This window comes from Elgaria multicarinata, chromosome 1 (assembly GCF_023053635.1).
Source record: "Elgaria multicarinata webbii isolate HBS135686 ecotype San Diego chromosome 1, rElgMul1.1.pri, whole genome shotgun sequence".
Classification (NCBI taxonomy): Eukaryota; Metazoa; Chordata; class Lepidosauria; order Squamata; family Anguidae; genus Elgaria; species Elgaria multicarinata.
The window spans coordinates 93,993,101-94,010,402 of record NC_086171.1 but is presented as its reverse complement, the minus strand read 5'-3'; the positions used below and the strand labels follow the sequence as shown (position 1 = coordinate 94,010,402).

Sequence of the window (17,302 nt, the reverse complement as noted above, 5' to 3'; positions counted from 1 at the left end):
CCTTAGGTCTAGCTGTGGCCAAAGAGTGTTGAGAAACATGTCAGTGAGAATAAAAGAGAATTACTATAAGATTATATGGAGGTGGTATCTAACCCCGGTGAGATTAAATAAAATGAACAAGCTGAACTCAGCAAATTGCTGGAGAGGATGTAAAAAAAAAGGAACGTATTTACATATGTGGTAGGAATGTGAATTTGTTCAAAAATTGTGGAAAATGGTGTTTAAAGAGATAAAAGACATTATTGGAATGGAGATTGAAGAGACACCTATGGTGGCATTACTATAATTATATGGAGAATTAAAGTGTAATAAAGAAACAAAAGAACTGATAACGAATTTGCTGACGGCAGCAAGGTTGATCATATCTAGGAACTGGAAGGTACAAGGAGATTAACGTGTTGAAGATTGGTGTAAAGAGATCTGGGATATTGCTATAAATGATAAATTGACATGTAATATAAAAGTAAGAAGAGGGATAACAAAAATGAATGATTTTGAGGGAATTTGGAATCAGTTCCTGGAATATGCATTATCTAAGGGGAGTGGAAAACCACCTCCAGAAGAAACAATGAGATTTTGGAAACAGGAATAGATCCCGGGGTGGGGGGGGGTGCACTTTATGTTATGGGATGGTGTCAAAATATTAAATTAGAAATGTTATAAGGTTATTCAATTCTATGTATTATGATTTTAATTTGTAAAAATTTTAGTTTTTTGTTTTTGTTTTATTACTGTATTGATGTATGTTTAGGTTTAAGAAAAATATTTAAAACAAAACAAAACAACAACAACAACGTATATTATGTCCTTAATTCAGTTTTCTGTATTTCATATTTACTGTTGTTCCCCACCTCAATCAAAATAGAGAGGCGGGTAAGAAATAATAATAATAATAATAATAATAATAATAATAATAATAATAATAATAATTTCCTCATAGTAGTGAATTTCAAAGAGATCTCACTCCTGAATTTGGATGCAAACAGGTGCTGTGGAACATACTCTGTGGAATTTACAGTTAATGTTATATCCACTTCACACTTGATTGAAGACTGCTTAATTCAACAACAACAACAATATTCAAATGCTATTGCACTGGGCATGATTGTCAATGATGATGCTGGAGATGTGGGTAACCGAGGGACCACTTAACACACCTACTTTAGAATTGCCCAGATGTTGCCTTTTGGGGGGCAGAAATTATAAATAGAGTGAATACAGTCCTTAGCTACTTCATTTAAATTGCTGAAAGATTGCCTCCACATGCCTGTTCACTGAACCCCAGTGCATATGCATAGGGATTTTAGTGTGGGTTGTTTACATAAAAAACATTAATATCCGGTAATTTGTGGTAAGGTGCTACTTTGCTCACTTTTACTTTAGGCTCACAATTACTTAGTCATTTAAGAAAGGGACCCCCCCCTCAAAAAAAATCAATTAGAAATCAATATGGTGGCCATCTTTCAAAATGGCAGACTCTATCTTAAAAATGGCATAGATAAGCAGTTGAGGTGTCTTTTATAATGTTTTGTTTGTCAAAAAATTCAATGATACTATTTTAAAGTAGGTATTTTAATAAATTTGTTTTTAAAAAACTATTTTTATTGCACTAATTAAAAAAGAACATTTTTATTTATTAATTTTATTTTTTAAAAGCTCTTCACTAATCAAACATTTTAGTCATCTACTGCTGTTTAAGATAGCTTGAATTTTTCAAAAGTAACAAGTCTTTTTATTGTTTATTCAGGTGAACTGGTGTGATGGCTATGCAGAAGAAACTTAAACTCGCCTCCACAGAAGTAGTTCCTTCTGGGTTAGACTGGAATAAATGCTGTTTGTGCCAACTACAAGGTGTCCTCATCTGTCCAGCTGAAAATCTTAATCCAAAACAATGGAGTGCTGAGTACAAGACACTATCAGAAAATCTAGAGAAATTTAAAGAACATGGAAGATTACCAAATGATGTAAAAATTGAATATTTTGATGAAGGAGAGGGAATGCAGCATACCTTTGAAAGACATAAGACACGTTGGCACTTAAGTAAAAAATCTGAACCGTGCAGTTAAACATTCACAGTCTTGTAACCAGGAAGTGACAATTCAAGATGAACCACAATCGTGTGGGGAATCATCAACACAGATGCCATGCAAGACGCTATCTCCAAGACTTACGGACAATATTTGCTTTTTATGTGCTAAAGGACCACTTTGGAATCAGACGCCTACCAATGTTGCAACTATGACAGTTGATAAATATGTTCATGAAAAAGCATCACTCATTGATAACACTGATCTTCATGCTATAATGGAAGGTACAGACCTAATTGCTTTGGAAGCTAAGTTCCACATCAGATGCATGGCCAACCTATGCCACAAAGCAAGATCTGTAGAAACGCAAAAGCAACAGCAACATGTCTATGAAGACAATGTCTGTTAGTCCATGGCTTTCGCACACGTTGCATCATTTATAAGTGAAAACTGGTTTCTGAAGATACAGAGTACATATTCCCCATGGGGAGTATTTTAAAAATGTTCAGGACAAAACTGGTGGAGCTCACAGGACTGGATGCACAACCAGAAGTTCATACAATCATATTTAGAGAGAGAGTTCTCTACCATTTCCCTCAACTATTTTCAAAGCTTTTCATTGCTGCTTTTATGCAACAACCGAGAGCCGAAAGCATTACCTGTTAAGTGTTTTATTACACTGGTCAATTACCAGCCATAAATCTCTGGCCAGGAAAGCAAACACAAGCCTGGACACTGCAAAGATCAAGTCCCAGTCTTTTAGGCAGAAGCAGCAGTTCAGCCACGAGGGAAAATCCAAGGAAGCTGGAACTTAAGCCTACCAGTCCGAATCCACCAGCTAGAAATGAGGAATGCTGATATCGCAGTGTCAATAGCCAGTCCGAAGTCCAATCCAAGTCAAGAGCCGAGGCCGTTGTCCAGGAAGTCAGGGTCAGTTATATGCGCATAATCAGTCAGCTGGTCCAAGTCGAGAGTCCAAGGTCAGTCAGGAAGCAAGGCAAGGTACTGGCAACTGGAGGGAAGCAAAAGGTCTTTGCCAGACCGAACCAGTGTTTGGCTTCCTCCTTTTCTAGTCCTGCCAGTCTGGCCCCACCCAGAGTCCAGATGTGCCTTGTTACACCTCCTATTTAGGCTCGGCATCTTTCCCCTGCTGGTTTTTCACATGCACACTCCTTCTCACTGCCTGCATCTGCTCAGCCCTCTTTCCTCGCCTCCGCACGCAAGGCCAGGGTGGCATCACCATCTCCATCTCTGCCTCCACCTCCGGAACATCAGGCAGAGCAAGGGTCTTGCTAACCTGCGACCTCCTCCCTCTGTGTGTTGATCTCCTGTCTGACTGTGAGGGAGGAAACACCCTCTCCTGTGGGTAAGTTGTCCTCCTCCTCTTCATCTAAGGAAGCTTCCTTGGATGCAAACCTAACACTATTCTCTCCCCCAAGGTCCCCACCAAAAACCCATGGGGTTGTGGTTTCCCCAGGTACTAGCGATGAAAACGATGGACCAAGGCTGGGGCATGCACCTGTGTCGCATTCTCCCAGGAATGCTCCTCTGGGCAATACCCCTTCCATTCCACCAGGTACTGTAGATATCCCCTACGAAACCAGGAAGCCAGGATCTCCTCCACCTCATACTCCTCTTCCCCATCCACCGTTTACCGGAGGTGGTGGCCTATTTGGGGGGCAAAGTGGGTGCCCTGGCACCACTGACACCAACAATGCACAGTGGAACACTATGTGGATGCACATTGATGGCAGGAGTTGCAGGCGAAACGCCACCCGATTAACCTGAGCAATGATCTGGAATGGCCTGATGAACCAGGGTGCCAACCTCCGACTGAGCTGTGCTACTGGGAGATGCCAGGTAGAGAGCCATGCTTGATTCCCCACTTTCAATACAGGCCCTTTCTGACGCCTAGTGTCAGCTCCTTGCTTATAGGCTTCCTTTGCCCGCTCCAACTGTTCCTGCAGCAAAGCCTGGACTGCCTGTAGCTCCTGGACGAACTATCTGCTGCTGGAACTGTGGAGGTATCCACCGACGCGGGAAAGAATGAACGGTGATACCTATAATTGGCAAAAATAAAAAAATAAAAAAGGTGTCTGCTGTGTGGATAGCATTGTTGTATGCAAACTCCGCCAAAGGAAGCAGCCCCCTCAATTGTCCTGTTGGAAATCTACCTAACACCGCAGGTATTGTTCTAAGTTGGTATTAGTACATTCCGTCTGCCCATTCGACTGCGGGTGGTAGGCCGAGGAGAGGTGCAACTACACCTCCAGGAGTTGAAACAGGTTCTGCCAGAACTGGGAAGTAAATTATGTGCCTCTGTCGGAGACTATTCTCTCTGGCAACCCATGTAAACTGAAATATGTGCTGTATGAAGAGCTCCACTGTTTCCTTGGTTGTAGGGGTGCCTATGCATGGTATGAAATGGGCCATTTTCAAGAACAGGTCCACCACCACCAGAATGGTGGTATGCCCTTCTGACGAGGGCAAGTCTGTGATAAAGTTGAGTGACACGACCTTCCATGGTCCAGCCGGTGTGGGTAATGGGTGCAACAGCCTTTATATATATATATTTGAGCCGTAATTTTTTCAATTTCTCTGAAGACCCTGTCCCAAAATTTCTTTACTTTCCCACAGTCCCACCACATATGTACTTGAGTTCCATTATCCTTACATCCTCTCCAGCAAGAGGGTATCAGTCTTATTCATTTTTGCCAGCCTAATGGGTGTCCAACACCATTTCTGAATTAATTTTAAGGTGCCCTTTTATTCTTGTGGATGTTGTTTTGAAAGGAAATCTTTCAAAAAAAATTCTCCCATTCTTCTTCCTCTATCTCTTCTTCTATATCCCTTTGCCATATCTGTTTTATTGTCTTACTTCCCCTAATCTCTTGTGTTGTATATTTGTATTTTGTATATTTGAGTTATCATCCCTTTGTCTCCTACCTTATGGTTCTCTATAAATTTTCCCCATTCTGTTAAGTCTCTTGTACTTTGTCTTACTATCCTTCCCGTTTATAAAACTGCTAATTTGTGCCCATATTATCCATGATATTTCTGTATCTTGTATCCTATTCTTCCATATAGGGTGATGTTTTTTGTAAAAATCTTTGATCTGTATCCTTTAATTTATTTTTATTTACTGCTTTATTTTTAATATCAAATTCCAGATGTACCCAAATTGGGGTTAATGGTGAAAACCTTGGCATCAATTTCTCCTTTTTAAGATACCATGTTTTTAATAATCCTGTGATTGTACTATTTTTCCTTTCTATTTGTTGTTTTATATATATATATATTATGAAAAATATTCTGTATTTCTTCCGGCTTTAGCTCCATCAGTTCTTTTTCTAGTTCTACCCATTGTGCCTTGGTTCCTTCCTTTATTATCATTAATAAATGTCTTAATTGATACGTGTCATAATATGTTTTAAAATGTGGTATGCACCAACCTCCTTCTTGCCCAGGTCTATATCTAAATGTTTTAGTTGTTCGTGGTCTTCTACACTTAAATATTTTTTTTCTATCTTATTTTGCCATATTTTAAAATTTTTGGTTGGTATTTCTTGCAGTAATGTATTAAATAAATATGTAAATTTTGGGAATATCATCATTTTTATTGTCATAATCTGATCTGAAAGTGATAACTGTATCTTCTCCCATCTTGCTATGTCTTTTTTTATATTCTTACAGTTTCCCATAATTTAATTTCTGTTGTCTGGGTATCTGATTTCCCAAATATCTAAAAGCTTTTGTTACTAGAAGTATATTTATCTGCTTTGAGATTTCTATTTGTTTTTGAGGTCTTATATTTAAGCATAATAGATCTGATTTCTTCATATTTGCTTTTAGGCCTGCCACCTGTTGAAATTGCACTAGTTCTTCTGTCAGTTTTTTAAAATCCATTTTCTGTGTCCTGCATTGAAAGTAAAATGTTTATTTTAAATTCCCTCTCTCCTACCTGTATTCCTTTAATATCCTTATTCATCCTTATTCTATCTGCTAAAAATTCTATTACCATTGTAAATAAAAGAGGGGATAGAGGGCATCTTTGTCTTATTCCTGAGTGCAGTTCTATTTTCTCCATTTCTATTCCATTATATCGTATTTTTGCTATTGATTGTGTATATATTGCCTTGATTATATGTTTGAATTTCTGTCCTAAGTTATATACTGCTGGTAAGTTTGTTATAAGTTTTGGATTGAGTCAAAGGCCTTATATAAATCCAATGTCATAATTATTGTTGGGTTTTTTCTTTTTTTACAAATATTGATTAGGCCAAATATTTTCCATATTGGGTCTGCAATAAATCTATTTTTTTAAAAGCCATACTGATCTTCACCTATAGATTCATTAATTACCTCTTTTAATCGTTTAGCCCATACTTTTGTAAAAGTCTTATAATCTGAATAGTGATATAGGTCTATATGACTCCGGGTTGTGTTTATCTTTGTTGGGTTTTGGTATCAGTATTATTATAGTTTGTATCCATGATTTTGGTGGAGACCCTCCTTCTTGTATTTCATCAAAAAGTTATTTCAATTACAGAGTCAATATATCTACATATGTCTCATAGAATTCTGCTGTATATCCATCCTGACCCGGTGATCTATTATTTTTTTAACTCCTTGGCATTACTGAATATTTTTGTCAAAGGAAATAAAGAGATAAAAGAAAAAAACATTAATTGGATATATGCTGACAGCTGCAAGCCAACTAATAGCAAGTAATTGGAAAACAGCAAAGATGCTGACAATAGCTATATGGAAAAGGGAAATTTGGGAAATAGCAATTAGTGAAAAATTGACACAGAAATTACAATTACAAAGAGGAATAAAACAAAAAGATAATTTTAAGAGAGATTGGCAAAAATATATAGAATATATGAAGAAAGAAACGAACAGAACAACTCTGGCAGAGGCCTATAGGATGCTCTGGAACTCATGAAAAGAAGTAACGTTTAGAAAATAACTATAAAAATAATAAAGGAAAAGATAAACAGAAGTGATATAACATCCCAGGAAAAGAAATGGGACAATTTATGAGAAATGTACCAGGCGGGGGGGGGGGGGAGGGAATAGGGAGGGAACGGGATAAACGAGGAAACCTGAAATGAAAAGTAATTATGTTTATAATTTTGGGAGGTTAAAGAAGGTTATTGTATAAATGAACATGCATTTACTTATGAATATTTGTTTATATGTATATATTGGAAAAATAAAGCAATTTATTTATTTTTTTAAAAAAATCACGACGACTTGTGGTAGTGAATTCCAAAAAATAAATAAATTAAAAAATGGGTGCAACAGCCCTGTGGGCCGCCCGGTCTGGTGCTTTGCCCTGCAGCAGGTCTCACATGAGCGGACGTACTGCCCTACCTCTGCATGTACCTTTGGGCACCAAAACTCACGGGTCACAAGGTGCAGGGTTTTATACAGGCCAAAGTGTCCCGCTGGCCAACTGTCATGTCATTGCCATAGTATCTGTGCCCGCAGCGGTCCTGACGGTATATACATTTGGTTCCAATGTAAAATGACTCTGCTCTGACTACTTCCTATAGTTGTGCTTGGGCAAACTGATCTTGCCCCTGTTGTTGTTGTTATTGGGGTAGCACTGTCAGGGGGAATAGGGCTGCCATGAAGTTCTCCGGCAGTAACATGAGCAAGGCTGGGTCCTCTTGCCTGGACTCAGCATGCTCCGGTTTTCTACATCCACCTGCCAGTTCTGGGTGCTAGGAATATATGTCACCTTGAAGTGGAACCTAGTGAAAAACAGGGCCTACCAGATCTGACGTTGGTTCAGCTTCTGCTCTGTCTGTTGATGTTCCAGATTCTGGTGATCTGTCTGCAATTCCACCGGGAAACAGACTCCCTCCAGCAGGTGACGCCATGTCTAGAAAGGCCTCCTTGATGGCGAGCAGTTCTTTTTCCTAAATCGTGTACTTCTGTTCTGCCAGGCCCAGCTTTCGGGAATGGAATGTGCAGGGCAGCAGAGTCTCCCCCTCTCCCAAAGCCTGCAACAAAACTGCTCCCACAGCCACATCAGACGCATCAGCCTTCACCACAAATGGGGTCTGCTGATTTGGGTGCTGCAGGATGGGTCTCATGGTGAACTGGCCCTTCAGGCGTTGGAATGCCTTCTGGGCTTCCGAACCCCACTGAAACCTTTTCTGACAGTGTAGCAAGTCCGTGATGGGGCCGCCACCCATGCAAACTCAGGGATGAAACGGCAGTAATAATTAGCAAACCCCAAGAACCGCTGGACCTCCTTTATGGTCCTCAGAGGTTGCCAGGACACGATGGCTGACACCTTTGTGGAGTCCACCTCTATGCCCTTAGGCAATATCTGATGCCTCAGGAAGTCCACCGTCTCTAGATCAAACAGACATTTCTCCAACTTGGCATAAAAATGATGTTCCGGCAATCTTTGCAGCACTGCTTGCTCATGAGACTCGTGAGCCTGAGGGCTTGCTGAATAAATCAAAATGTTGTCAAGGTAGATGATGATGAAACCAGCTGTTACAGCAGCAAGATGTGGTTAAGGGCTCTGAAGTCAATGCGGAGCCTCAATTCCCCATACTTCCCTCCCATAAATAACACCGGCGCGCAGCTGGGGAGGTAGATGGCCGAATGAGCCCCCTTTTTAGGTTCTCTTCTAGGAAGTTCTGCAAGGCGGCCAACTCTGGTTCCGACAGAACATAAATCCGGCCCAACAATATCTGTGCTCCGGGCAGCAAGTTGATGCCAAAATCGTATGGCCAATGGGGTGGCAAGTGATACACCTCCTTTTTATCGAAAATGTCCTCAAAATCCTGATACTTGGCCAGCAACCCCTCCGGAGGGTCCTCTCGGGGCCCTTCAAGCCCGGCGCTCACTATCCTCAGCCAACAATGGGAGCTGCAATAGTCTGATGCAAATATGACCTCCCCCCGAGGCCATGTGATACGTGGGTCATGCAGCGTTAACCACGTCATCCCCAGTACCACCGGAAAATGGGCTATGAAACCAGAAACCGGATTTGCTCCCGGTGCCCTGGGATTTTGGTCCATAGTAGCTTGGTCTCGTGTGTCATGGATCCTGACACCAAAAGTCTCCCATCAATTGTCTCGATATTGAGGGGCATGGTTAGCAGATACATGTGAAACCCCTGTTGCTGCACAAAGCCCCTGTCCATGAAGGTGCTGGAGGCCATGGGTCTACCATAGCCAGAGTCTGGACCGGGGGTTAGCCCAGCTGCTGCACAGCTGCAGGCAGCATTAGGGGTTGACAGGAGCAGAGGGTTGGAGCCACAGATGATGTGCCGAATCCCTGCCTGTCCTGAGACTCCCTCTAGGACCGGGGTTGCCAGTTTCCTGACACCAAGGGGCATGGCTGTTTGACAGGACAGGCCCGAGCAAAATGCCCCCTTCCCACAGTAAAGGCATAGCCCCCCTGTTGCTGCCGCTCCTTCCTATGCTGAGAGGTGGGGATGAGCCCCACCCAGTTGCATCAGCTCCTCCTCACTAGGCTGGATACAGGGTGCAGGGGTAACTGCTGTCTGTCTGTGGCCTGCAGAGGTGGCTGGTCAAGTTGTACCTGGTTGTCTCACTACCCTACGACTCTCCAGGCGCCCATCAATGCGGAGGCATAACTGGATTAGATCCTTTAGTGTCTTAGGCCAATCAACCCTTGCCAGCTCATCCAATATTTCATCATGTAGCCCCTCCTGAAACTGGTCCATCAGAGCTGCCTCGTTCCAGGTGAGATCCTGGGCTAATAACCGGGATGCATTGCTATAAGTGACCACAGAATCCTGGCCCTGCTGAAGGCGCTAGATTCACCTATTAGCAGCAATAGAGGGTTCTCATAGGCAGCCCAGAACTCTTTAACCACTCTCCATAGTCCTGCAGTAACAGTTTTTTTTTTGCAGAAGCAAGGGAGTTGCCCACTTGGCAGCAGTGTCCATCAGTAGGCTTATCACAAACCCCACCTGGAGTTGAGCTGTGGAGAAGTCCTGGGGTCATAGTTGCATGTACAACTCACATTGAGCCAGAAAGGCTGGAAATTTGCCTGGCTCCCCATCAAACTTCTCCAGCAAAGAAATAGGGCACTAACATGGAGGTGCCGGAACATCAGCCAGGGCAAGGGTCTGGCTCACCTGCAGCTCCTCTGATGGACCTGCGACCTCCTCCCTCTGTGTGTTGATCTTCTGTCTGGCTGTGAGGGAGGAAACACCCTCTCCTGTGGGTAAGTTGTCCTCCTCCTCTTCGTCCGAGGAGGCTTCCTCGGATGCAAACCTAACAGCTGCCCAATACCGTGAATTGGATCTAGACACATTTTTCCAACATGAGAATCGGCCATTTTCTTTCTGTGGATGGAGGAATATGGGCATGTGTAAAATCTGACCTAGCTTCCATTCTCTAAAATGTATCAGATGGAAGTGATGATTTCACAGGTCAATGTGATGCTACTGTGTTTGATGGTGCAACTCTTATCAACATGCTCTGTCCAAGGACATCAAAAACATTTGGAGAATACTGCACACGTGAGTACACTGCAAAAGAAATTGACAACCGGGCTGTAAATAGAGCTGATTTCGTCTGGGACACTTACTCTGGCGATAGCATCAAGAAGCCTACACAAGAGAAAAGAGGACTTGGAGTTCGCGACATGTGACTGAAGAAAACTTTGTTCTGAAAAACTGGGCTAGCTTCCTTAGAAATAATAAAAACAAAGAACTTTTTGGTTTGTTAGCTAGAGTAGGGGACAAGATGTGTTTTGAGGTTGTAACGAATGATGGCGGAACATTTTTATCATCGTGTTCAAACACTTCTCTGCATGGAACATTTTTGATACTAGAAGCTGATGGTCGCATTGCGGATACTTCACATTGCGGATATTGTTTCTCATGGCGCAGTCGATGTTATGATCAGAACTGTAGATAGGGATGTGCTTGTCCTCTCTATATCTTACTATCACTGCCTAAAAAGCCTTGGCCTTAAGAGACAGTGGATTTTGTTTGGTGTTGGCAACCAGAAGCGCCATATATCTGTGCATAACATCGCAGAAGTTCTAGAAGTTCTGTTGCCTTAAGAGGCTTCCATGCTTTGACCAGATGTGAGACTACATCATCATTTTCTGCTAATAGAAAATGAAGTGCCTGGAATTGCTGGATAAAATTTGAAGATGCTACAAGCTCATTTCTTGCACTTTCAAACCCTATGCCACATCTAATCCCAGAACTTCAGCAGAAACGTCAAACTTATATTGTTCTGCTTTACAGTACAGAATGTGCTGGCATGTCCATCACTGAAGCCAGGAAAATGCTGTTTTCATCAAAAGGTAGACTGCTAGAAAATGTGCCTCCGACTGCAGCTGCCTTGCAGAAGCACATTCTAAGGGCTGATTATCAGGGTGGACATATGTGGGGGCAGTCTCATGTTGCAAATCCAGTCTTACCTCCACCTTCAGAGTGGGGCTGGATAAAAACTGATGGCATATGGACACCCTTGTGGACATCTCTTCCAGCAATATGGGAAAGTTGCAGAGAGTTGGTCCGCTGCAACTGTAAATCAGGATGCTAATCACGCTGCAGTTGCAAAAATGCTGGCGCCCCATGTACACTGCTGTGTAAGAACTGTAAGGCAAAGTGCTTGAAGTCTACTGACTCAATAGTAGAAGAACCATTTGAGGACACTGATGTTGTATTGTAATATTTAAGTGCCTAAACATCAAAGACAATGATTTCATTTAATTATTTCTTAAATGTGGTTTAATTTACGTATACTTCAATATATACCAGTGTTACACATTAAATTTAGAAATGAGGAATACTGTAATAACAGTTAATAGTTCATATTTTTGGTAGTTTTTCCCTTATATAAATAAAAAAATTGATATATTTTAAACATTGGATGGGGCTGTTAAATGTTTGATTAGTGAATAAATTTTACAATAAAAAGTATTTTTTTTTCATTTTCTCATTTTTAAAGCAGATTTATTAAAATACCTACTTTAAAATAGTACCATTGAATTTTTTGACCAAAAAAAATTATAAGACACCTCAACTGCTTATCTATGCCATTTTTAAGATAGAGTTCACCATTTTGAAAGATGGCCGCCATATTGATTTCTAATTGATTTTTTTGGGGGGGTCTCTATCTTAAATGACTTATATAGGCCTAAAGTAAATGTGAGCAAAGTAGCACCTTTTACCACAAATTGCCGGATACTTACCCGAACGGACCCAACTAAAATGAAATTTATCAGAAGTTATGCAGGAGCTTCCCAAAAGAAATTCCCAGATAATAAAATTTATAAAATTCCCAGATAATAAAATTTCTCAGCCCTGCTCTCTTGACCAGATACAAAATAAGGCAGGGTTCTTGCAACTGTTGTGATGAAGAAGGAATTTCACCAGGTGCTGCATGCATAATAATGATACCTGCTGAAATTCCCTTTTCTATACAACTGTTAAAGATACAGGAGCCCTGTCCCCCTATCCATATGGAATGTGTTTTGGAAAACAAAATTTCCTTCCTTGGAGGCATTCTAAAAGCATAAATGAAAGTACACAAAAACATTTTAAAAACAAAGACAATGCCGTTATTTTATAAACTGTAATTTTTAATTTTATAAACTGTTAAAAAATCAGTAACAACCTATTTTCTTATAAAATCAAGCCACAGAAAAATGCATCACCTATGATTGCTTATATTAACTAGCTAGTTAACTTGCTTGGGCTCCCCCCCCCCCCCCAATTACGATGGAAATAAGGGGCACATATAATCTCTCTGCTTTGGCCTCAATGACATTTCAACTTAAAATTCTAATCTCTTGTCAAAACAAAACAAAACCTTGTAAATATTGCCTTAGAGAAAAAATAATAACCTGATCTTAAACTTATTTAAACGGAAATACAATTCAATTGATTTCAATTGAACTTACATCCAAAAAGGAATAGATGTACCATATTTCTTTGATTCTAAGACACACTTTTTCCCCATATAAGCATCTCTAAAAACAGGGTGCATCTTAGAATCACAGGTGCGATTATTATTCTTAGAATAATAAAGGTTTTTTTCTGTTGGTGGTACTGAAATTAGTGTGTGTCTTACAATCGAAGAAATACAGTATTATAATGGCTAAATGTGAACTGGGAATTCAATGTCCTCTCAGCTATAACCCATCAGTTAGCCTCTCAGCCTCAACTTTCTTATCTGTAATATGGAAATAATCGTATTCTAGCCTTAGAGGACTAACATTAGCATCACAGATAATATATGTGAACTAGTGCTTTGAGTTCTATATATGTTGATGTTATTTTTAATAGTGCTTTACTATATCAAATATTGAAATGATTAAGGGCACAATCCTATGCATGTTTAAACAGAAAGGTCCTACAGTTCCCAAGTATGTTCCAGCCAACCCTGCTGGGAGTTGTAGGACTTTTTCTGTCTAAACATACTTAGGACTACACCCTTAATGATTGTTATAAACAAACAGGCTGTAATCATGATTGAACTATAGTACTTGTAGAAATCAAGCAAAGTGGATAAGATCAGAGACAGAGTCAGCTTTAGAAAAGAACACATCAGCTCCCAAATGTCAAACACTCCTGGGAGACTACTGTTACGAAAATATTTTGGTGTTTTGTATAATGTAAATAAATGGATAAATAATAGATTCGGTGCACTATGGCAGTTCTTCTAGTCAAAGTGCAGTAGACAAGTTTAGGTCTGACCTCTAAGAGTAGAAAGATTCAACCAAAGTGCAGATGAGCCATGGCTGAGGCCTAAATGCAGTTTTCAAACACCAAGACTCAACTTCGCAATATGTATGCAGTTTTGAATCAGGGCTTACTTTTGGAAATCAGTTTTCAAAGCTTGGGCCCAATCCTGCAATTTGTTGTTCCAGATTAGATAAACTCATCTGAACATACAGTGCCTTGCATAAGTGTTCACCCCACCCCACCCCTTTGACTCGTTTATATTTTGTTGTGTTACAACATGGAACTAAAATGGTGTTAATTAGGATTTTTTTTCACTGATCTACACAATAGTCCATAATATCAAAGTGGGGAAAGAATCTACATGTTTGACAAAATGATTTACAAAAACAAACCAGAGAGATCTTGATTGATTGATTTCGGGAACCAGAAGGTTCGACCATATAACACCTGCTCTGGTCCACTTTTACTGGTTGCCTGTATGTTTCCGAGCCCAATTCAAGGTGCTGGTTTTGACCTATAAAGCCTTACACGGCTTGGGACCACATGACAGAACGCCTCTCCCAACGTGAATATACCCGGTCACTACGTTCAACATCTAAGGTCCTCCTCCGGGTGCCTACTCCGAGAGAGGCTCAGTGTGTGGCAACGAGGGACAGGGCCTTTTCGGTGGTGGCCCCCAAACTGTGGAACAATCTCCCTGACGAGGCTCGCCTGGCACCAACGCTGCTATCTTTCTGGTGCCAGGTTAAGACTTTCCTATTTGCCAAGGCATATGGCAGCACATCTTAATCACCCACATGTTTAGTTTTAATGGTTTTTAATGCTTTATGTATGTATGTTCTGCATTTTAGAATTTTAAATTTTGTATACTCGTTTCTATCTCAATTTTAGAATTTCTGTAAACCGTCCAGAGAATTCTTGCTATGGGGGTGGTATATAAATCTAATAAATAAATAAATAAATAAATAAATATTGTATAAGGTCCATATCAAGCTATAGTTTTGCCATTATAAACAACTTTGTTCTATTAAGTTTCTTGTTAGGCGTTTTCCAACTATAAATTACTTTTGTCTGTTCTGAGCACTAAATACTACGTGCCTGATACTGTAAACAAAACATGTCTTATGTTAAGCATTTCACTACTATAAATTACTTTTGTCTGTTCTGAGCACTAAATACTACGTGCCTGATACTGTAAACAAAACATGTCTTATGTTAAGCATTTCACTACTATAAAATACTTTTGTCTGTTCTGAGCACTAAATAGTATGTGCCAGATACTGTCAACTGAACAAGTGCCTTGTCAAGCATTTCTCAACTCAAAACAACTTTTGTTTGGTTAAGTATTTATTGTTAACTACTTGTTAATTGTTAATTAACAATTGTTAATTAATTGTGCCATTATTGTTAATTAAAATGTGTCTTTGAATCCATTACCCCAATGTTTGTTCATGTTTAGTATTGCAGTTTGTATGCTGGTTAGCACCACGTTGTTCTGTTTATCCCAACTGCTGCCTTCTATTTTGTATACACCCTACGTTTCCTGCCAAAAACACATGAAGGAGTCTCTGTCAGGCTAATGCAGTTGCCTCCTCCATGGACACGGGAAACTAGCATAGGTTTTATCAAGAAACACAGGCAAAGCAAAACCACATAACAGGGTTAGTGGAAAGAATGGAATTGACTGATACCATTCCGTGTAAGTTCACTCTTCGGACCCATTTTTTAATGTTGAATCACTGGTGCCATCTCACCCAGCATAGGTGGACTGTTCTTCACATTTTTGAATTTTGAATGCAAGTTCTTTCTGGCTTTACTTTAAGCAAAGCAGCCATGACAACACATGGCAAGCAGCTATGACAGCACATAACTCTTATTTCTCCATTCCATCTAATTAAGACAAGGCAATGAAATCAATTAAGACAAAACAGTGAACTAGTATCATAATTATGGTGATTGTATATTTTGGTAAACTTTTGAGGAAAATTTTGTGGGAAATGCAAGATATAAATAATTTGACTATGACTACGATTAAATGCCAAATTAACATCTGAGCTCCATAATGGCTGAATGAAGGCCAAATCAGAACTCAGTGTAGACAAGATGGAGGTGTTATGGGTAGCTCTTTTGTCCACAATGGTTTTTTCAAACCTGTTCTGGATGGAGATCCCTGAAGGATCAGATTTGCAGTTTGGAGGAGCTCATTGATACATCTTTATGACCTAGGTGGCCACAGTGACTTGGACTACCTTCCACTGGATGGCACAAGACCATGACCCCTTCTGGACAGAAATAGCCATACATTTATCTTGTAACCTTCAGGCTAGCTTACTATATTCACTAATCCATTGTACACGAGGCTGTCCTTGGAGACTGTCTGGAACCTGGTTAGTTCAGAATATAGTGGCTAAATTGTTAACTTGGACTGGGTATTGGGAGAACCTTGCATATCATTAAGCAGCTGCAGTAGCTCCTATGTCGTTTCCAATCTCATTTAAAAGTGCCTGTATTGACCTTTAAAACCCTTTACTGCTAAGGACCAGAGAAAAGATCAGCCATCTCAATATCAGCTTGCCTGTTCACTGAGGTCAATTCCAGAGGTGCTTCCTGGGCTGGACCTTATATTAGGCAGTGAAACAGATGATGCTTCAAGAGAGGTGGTGGCAGAAAGTCCTCAGCCATTCCCATGCCCATGAGCTGCCACCTGCGGAATTTTTGTGAGGGAGCACCACCTTATCCTTTGCTTCAGGCAGCAAAATGTCTTGGACCAGTCTGGGGCTTTTCATCAGATGCTTCAACCAACTGATCTATGGCAGGTGCTGACCAGCTCAGAGCACCTTCTCAGTTGTGGTATCTTGTTTGTGGAATGTTCTTCCTAGGCATGATTTTTGGTAGGATTTCTGGAGCCTTAAAAACATGTAAAACACTGAAATTTGATTAATCTTACGCTGCCTTTATCTAGTGCTTTTAATTTGTTTTGGTATGATTTAATTTTTTTGTATTTGAATGGTAAGAGAAAGGTGCATAAGTAAATAGAAAACGCACAGGGGAGCAAGAAGGATCATGGGAATGAGAAGCTCTAACCAACTGCTAGGACATTATTCACACTGAGTAATGGTGTGGGATCAGGGGTATCTCAGCTGACACACATATAACCACTCTGATATCATAGAATAGCAGAGTTGGAAGGGGCCTATAAAGCCATCAAGTCCAACTCTCTGCTCAATGCAGAAATCCAGCTTACAGCCTACCTGACAGATGGCTGTCCAGCTGCCTCTTGAAGGCCTCCGTCACTGAATAAGCTGCACCTCCTCCTGTAAGTACTAAGTAGTGATAATAAGAACAGGGTTCCAGGATGTCAATCATACGTATTTTAGGTTTTTTTTTTCAATTTCAGAAGGGAATTCTTTTGTAAACATGGTCCAGGATCTTGAAGTGAGAACAAATTGAGGGAAGTGGGATCACAGCAATAAGGGATTTCAAAGTGATGAAAACAGAACAGGGATGCTTTTCTTAAAGCAAGATATGTAGTATATGGCAGCGTTCCCCAACCTGGTGCTCTCCA

At 40.4% G+C, this 17,302-nt stretch overlaps 1 protein-coding gene across 2 annotated transcripts in view; it reads right to left on the bottom strand.

Moving 5' to 3' along the window:
- FAM171A2 (family with sequence similarity 171 member A2) overlaps positions 1–17,302 on the bottom strand; it is a 210,327-nt gene that overhangs the window by 128,127 nt on the left and 64,898 nt on the right. Inside the window, exon 1 of one of the 2 annotated variants that reach the window (XM_063132988.1) lies at positions 2,687–2,847. The exons of the other annotated variant lie outside the window; for it this stretch is intronic. The gene's annotated coding sequence lies outside the window, so the exon portion shown is untranslated. Of the gene's footprint in view, positions 1–2,686; positions 2,848–17,302 lie in introns of those variants that run through there. 2 annotated transcript variants of the gene reach the window in all.